Raw genomic sequence first — 6,000 nt, 5'->3', positions numbered from 1 at the left:
CAAGAACTCCAGCCAGAAATTCATAGGATGATAACAGCTGCTCAAAAGGATGTTAAAACCTTGAGCCTCGGCCAGATACATCAAATAGCATTAGAAGCACTTGAAAAGCTTTGTAAATTGCACCAGCATTTCTCAGAAATTGTACAACAAAAATCTAAATTTACTAAGTCATGCAAGAAGCCTTATCTGGAAATCAAGTGCAAAGATAAAATATGCAGTTATGCAACAGGAAAGAAAAATCACCGGCAAAAATACACCAAACCTTCTAGGACCTTCAAGAAGGTAAGGAAAAGGAAACCTTTGAAGTTCTTCAAAAAGAAACCGTTTAGGGGGAAAAAGGAAAATCAAAGGTGTTTTGCCTGTGGAGAAAAATGACATTTTTCTAAGAGATGTCCTAACAAGACCAACAAAGCCGCCAAGTTGATCAACTCCCTCCAACCTCTAGAAGGTGATCTAGAATCCTTGTATTCAGAACAAAGCTCTGCCGATGAAGAAACAATTTTCGCTCTTCAAAACTCCTCCTCAGATAACTCTTCTTCAAACGAAGCGTCGTTCGCTGAATCAGAAGATGATGGATATTTTCCTATTTACTCATTCAACGAAATAGGAAGCACTTTACCTACTCCTCTTCTCCCTTGTGTGGAGATCCATGTCCTCGCCTCAATATTTTCTCATCCCAAGAAAGTTATAGCCTATATGGATACCGGTGCACAAATCACAATGATGAACCCAAGCATTCTCCCTACAGAAGCATGGGTGAAACATGCTGCATACTTTGTAGCAGCAGATGGAAAGACTTTCAGGACAGATTTGATGACAAAAGAAAGAATTGGAATCAGATTCTTCCCCGAATGCATAGTTTGGACGAAGGTCATTGGTAGTAGCCTCCCAAACAAAGATATTGTTGTGGGAATGGATGTTTATTCTGCAACAAATAGGCTTCAAATTCTCCCTACAGGAATCAAATTTAAGCGAGAATTTAAACCTTATTCAGGAATATTAAAGTTGTATTCCCTTTCTGAAGTTCCTGCTGGATACGAAGAAATCAAATCCAAACTACTCAAACTTTGTGCAAACAATCATGGACAATTCTCTCATCCAAAACCTCTATGGACAAACAAAGACTTTTTTGTCCAACTTCCCTTCAAGCTTAATGAAGATATCAATCCAACCAAAGCTACTCATCCAGGAATGAGTCCCTCAGATTTAGCATTGGCCTGGGAAGAATGCAATCAGTTACTCCAACAAGGTCTGACAGAACCAACAAAATCCGAATGGGCTTGCCAAGCATTCTATGTGGAAAAGAGATCTGAAAAAATAAGGGGAAAAAAAGGTCGGTCATTGATTATAAACCTCTTAACCATTTTCTGAAAGATGACAAATTTCCCATTCCTAAAACCTCTTCACTAAACATCTTCCTCAAAGATGCTCAGATCTATTCCAAGTTTGATATGAAGTCGAGATTTTGGCAATTGGGTATTGATCCTAAGGATCGTTACAAAACGGCGTTCTGCATTCCTAATGCTCAATACCAATGGACAGTATTGTCATTTGAGCTTAAGGTAGCTCCCACACTATTTCAAAAGGCCATGACTAGAATTTTTGAGCCCACTATCGATAGTATCCTCCTTTACATCGATGATGTGTTGTTATTTTCAAAAGATGAAAAGGCTCATAAACAGTTATTGGGCTAATTTTCCCAAATAGCCCAAGATCATTGAATAATGTTATCCGAAAAGAAGAGCCAGATAGCCCAGACGAAGATCAATTTTTTGGGAATGCATTTCTCTCAGGGGAAATATCAACCTCAACCTCACATAGCCCAAGAACTGTTAAATTTTCCAGATGAAAACCTCACGGTCAAACAAATCCAGCAATTTCTTGGAATAATTAATTATATCTGGAATTTCATCCCAAAGTTGGCTAGATATACAAGTCCACTATCACAATTGCTTAGGAAAAACTCTCCGCCGTGGGAACCAAAGCATACTGAAGCTGTCAAAACCTTGAAAATGACTGCACAGAATCCACCTGCCCTAAAAATTCCTGGAAATGGGAAAAAAAATTTACAAAATGATGTCAGTGATCATTATTGGGGCGCAGTCTTGATAGAAGAGATCAATGGAGTAAAACACTATTGTGGTCATGCAAGTAGACCATTCAAGGAAGCCGAAAAACATTATCACACCACCTACAAGGAAGCACTTGCAGATAAGTTGGGAATACAAAAATTTGACTTCCACCTGAGGGGTTATCAGTTCGAGGTCCAAATGGATAATTCTTCTTTCCCAAGGATTCTTGAATTTAAGAATAAAATGCCTTCGGATCCCCAAACTCTTAGGCTCAAAGATTGGTTTTCGAGATATGATTTTACGGTAAAACATATCAAAGGAAATCATAACTTGATTCCTAATTTACTTTCCAGACCTATGAAGCCTATCCAGATTGTCACCAAAAAAGACACATTTCCATTGATTCTTATGCTCAAATCACTACCAGCCCATGGCTCTACCATCAAAGATTTTCCTCCTGGAGTGGAACCGTCTTTTTCACCATTTAGACTGAAAGAGTACGCTAAAAATAATCGTTTTTATTTTATGGTGAAAATTATGAAAGAGATGAAAAGATTTCCAGATCACTCCCCTTTCCATATAGATACACCGTTCTACTTACCATTCCTGATAGACCCAAAGTTTAAGTTTACTGAAAATCATTTATGGTATATTTGGTGTGCAAATAGCTTGTATGTTATGCATATCTATGTCCCAACTGAAGCAATGTACAAGCACTTGACAGATCCAAAAAATCACAACTCCTTAATTTGGACTGCACTTGGATGGTATTCTACATTGGAATGATGGAGAAAACAATTGGAACCGGTCTTAGACGAGGTCAAAGGAACGAAATTAACACAAGAAGCTGTTGGTAAACTTAAGACGATTTTCATAATACATAGACCATGTCTGACAGATCAAGACTAAACTCCTCACTAGCGCAAATTATGCTGATATATGGGAAACTATTGAAGATTATCCTCCAAGTTTAAAGGTTATGAATGAATTAATGGACTATCTCAATTTTATTAATCTTCATACTCAAGAAAAAGCCCAAGCTGAAACAACTTGTATCAGTCATGGAGATCTTTCGTCCCAATGGCAGCCGATTAGTCCAGAAGGATTTTCATGCACCGGTCATAAAGTACTCAAGAATTCTCAATGGCAGATAGGGAGGATACAAGAAATGGGAGAAAGCTCAACTCGACCAGAACAGAACTCTGAAATAAAAATTGAGCGACAACTTGCAAAAATGAATTTTGAAGATAATCCCATGGATATGGATACTGCTGAAAATCCCAATGAAGAAACTTTGAAAGAGATGCTAGAGGACATCTGACAGTATGATCCAGAGTATTCTCCTAGTTATTTTCCAGAGGAGTACTTGTCAGATCAGAATTTGTCCCCAAGTCACGAGCCTATCTCTAAAGGATAATGAGTCCAAAAGTGTCATGATGATATCCTGTATAATTATTGCATGTCTTGTATAATTATTGCTTGAATAGTCTGTATTTCGTCCATATGTGGCATAATAGTCAAAGAGTGTCATAAATGTGTCTCCAATAATTGTAAAGCATTCAATAATGCTTGTCATAGGTCGTGATCATGAATAGTGTATAATAGTCTAGGTGTCATGATTATGTCTCTAATTATTGAAAGGCATTCAATAATGCTTGTAATAGGACATGATCATGAATAGTGTGTGATTTGTCTTATGCAGAGAGGTATTTTATGGTTGAACCAGGATAAAATTTGTCTATTCTTTTTTTCTTTTCTGGATTAGGTGATAAGAAATAATTTCTTGCCCTGATTAGGTGATGTTAGATTGAGAAATTTAATGAGTTTATTTATTTTGATCCACCTAGTTAATTAATATTGTGTGTAATAAGTTCTGAAATATTTTGCAAACTTAATACTTTAACGACTTTATTGGTCAATGTGATTCGGATAACAACTATTCTAAAATGAAATAGATTGAACTTCATTATGTTTTTGAGAACTTAAGAAAGTAGAGTAATGTGACATATTTCACCGCTATGAATTTTAAACAATGGAAGTTTTTATAATTTGCATTTTCCACTAAGTAGTTAACGTAGAGAGATTAGTTATTTAATAAAATAATTGTGTAGAGGTTTAGAATATCACAATTAGCTCAACATCTAAAAGGCTAGGGTCAAAATTCATATTGTTTCCAAAGCTCCAAAGGGTTTGTTTGACATGTTATCAAATAATGGTTCTTATTTAATAGATAGAAATTTCAACTTTTGAGAAAAAAAAAAAAAGGCTGAAGAGTTTATGTTGTGGTTTCAATAGGGTTCACCTCCTATGGAAGTAATGTTTGTATGCTTGGGTTTGTTAGGTTTAAATATTTCCTTTACGATATATTTTAGACTTGAATCGTGAATCATCACTGGATAAAGATATGAATGAGATTATATCATTTTAAGTTAAATTTGTTGACTTTGCATAATATAATAATCAATTAATTTAAAGACTTAATTAATTAGCTTAAATACCTAATCGGTTAGTTTGATAGAAAATCACATTAATCGATTAAACAAAGTTGCCTAATGGGCTAGCAGCATAAAATTGGAAATAAGATTGAGGCAGGACATATAAGTGAGTAGTGTATCATTACGTAATATTTTTCATAAGAAGTTAAACTTTCCTCCACAAAAAATAAGTGAGAGATTTCTAGAGCTCTCTTAGTGATCTTGAACCTTTGGGTTAAATTCCTATCTTGGGCATGAATTAACCAAACTTAGAGAATTGTAACACAAATGATAAAAGTATAAGGGATCTTTTTGTCTTAGACCCATTTGAGCATTAAAATGATGAGAAGAGTTATCATTTATCAAAAATGGTAAAAGAAATAGAGGTGTCACATCTCATAATAATATTAATAAGATCAACATACAATCCAATAAAAATAAGAGTTTTATGTAGAAATTTTCAACTTAGTTTTAGACATATTTGTTATAAACCCAACACTACAATTCTAATCCTTACAATTATACTTCATATGATGGAAAAATTCATAAGTTATAAGATAATTGTTAGAAATGAGACGACTAGACATAAAGGCTCTCTATAAAAAAACTAATAATGTTATGAATAACTAACTTAATTATATTAGCAATAGTTGTGGTAACAATTTTCAACATAACATTACACAATTAAATTAGTATAAATCATTAGATGTTTTAGGATGTTTAATAGGAATGAGACAAATAAAGGTGTTATTAAAATTAGTAGGGTCATCATTATCGTTCAGAATGTTTAGGGCAAGAGAGATGACATCATTGTTAATTATTTTGCATAACCTATGATATAACAAGACTCTTCGAAGTTTGAGCATCTGAGAAAAATAATTGGAAATGACGTATAAATTGAAACCTATTCCCATTCATTATTTGAATATATTTTTTATGAAACTTTTGTATTAAATCACTACGATGCAACCATAGAGCTCTAACTATTTGGTTCGACCACATTTCCTCGCATTCTCTTTTATTTATGCACGTTAACTGATCAATAGGATTATTCACTATTTTTTCTAATTGCAACATTTCCTTTTGGATAAACTAAAGCATTCTCACACATAATTGAAAGACTAATTTTTACATGTACGGAACAATATTAAAGTCTCAACCAAGCTAATTAAAGACCTCCCATATTTATCATTTGTATTACACACGTACATCTTATACTTTTAATTAAATATTTTTAGAGAAAAAAATGAAATATACTAATTAATATTGTCCGTATATTATCATATAAGGCTATGGATGGAAATATATAAAATTCACATCATAATATAGTAGTTATTATATATCATAAAAATTTAGATTATGGAAGACATATCTGCATGTAATTAGATCAAAGAGAATTATTAACTCTAATCACAAAGGGTGTGAACAAAAGATTCAATCAAATCGCAATCACT

The sequence above is a fragment of the Cicer arietinum genome, chromosome 7, assembly GCF_000331145.2.
Source record: "Cicer arietinum cultivar CDC Frontier isolate Library 1 chromosome 7, Cicar.CDCFrontier_v2.0, whole genome shotgun sequence".
In the NCBI taxonomy this organism is placed as follows: domain Eukaryota; kingdom Viridiplantae; phylum Streptophyta; class Magnoliopsida; order Fabales; family Fabaceae; genus Cicer; species Cicer arietinum.
This window is presented reverse-complemented; position numbering follows the sequence as displayed.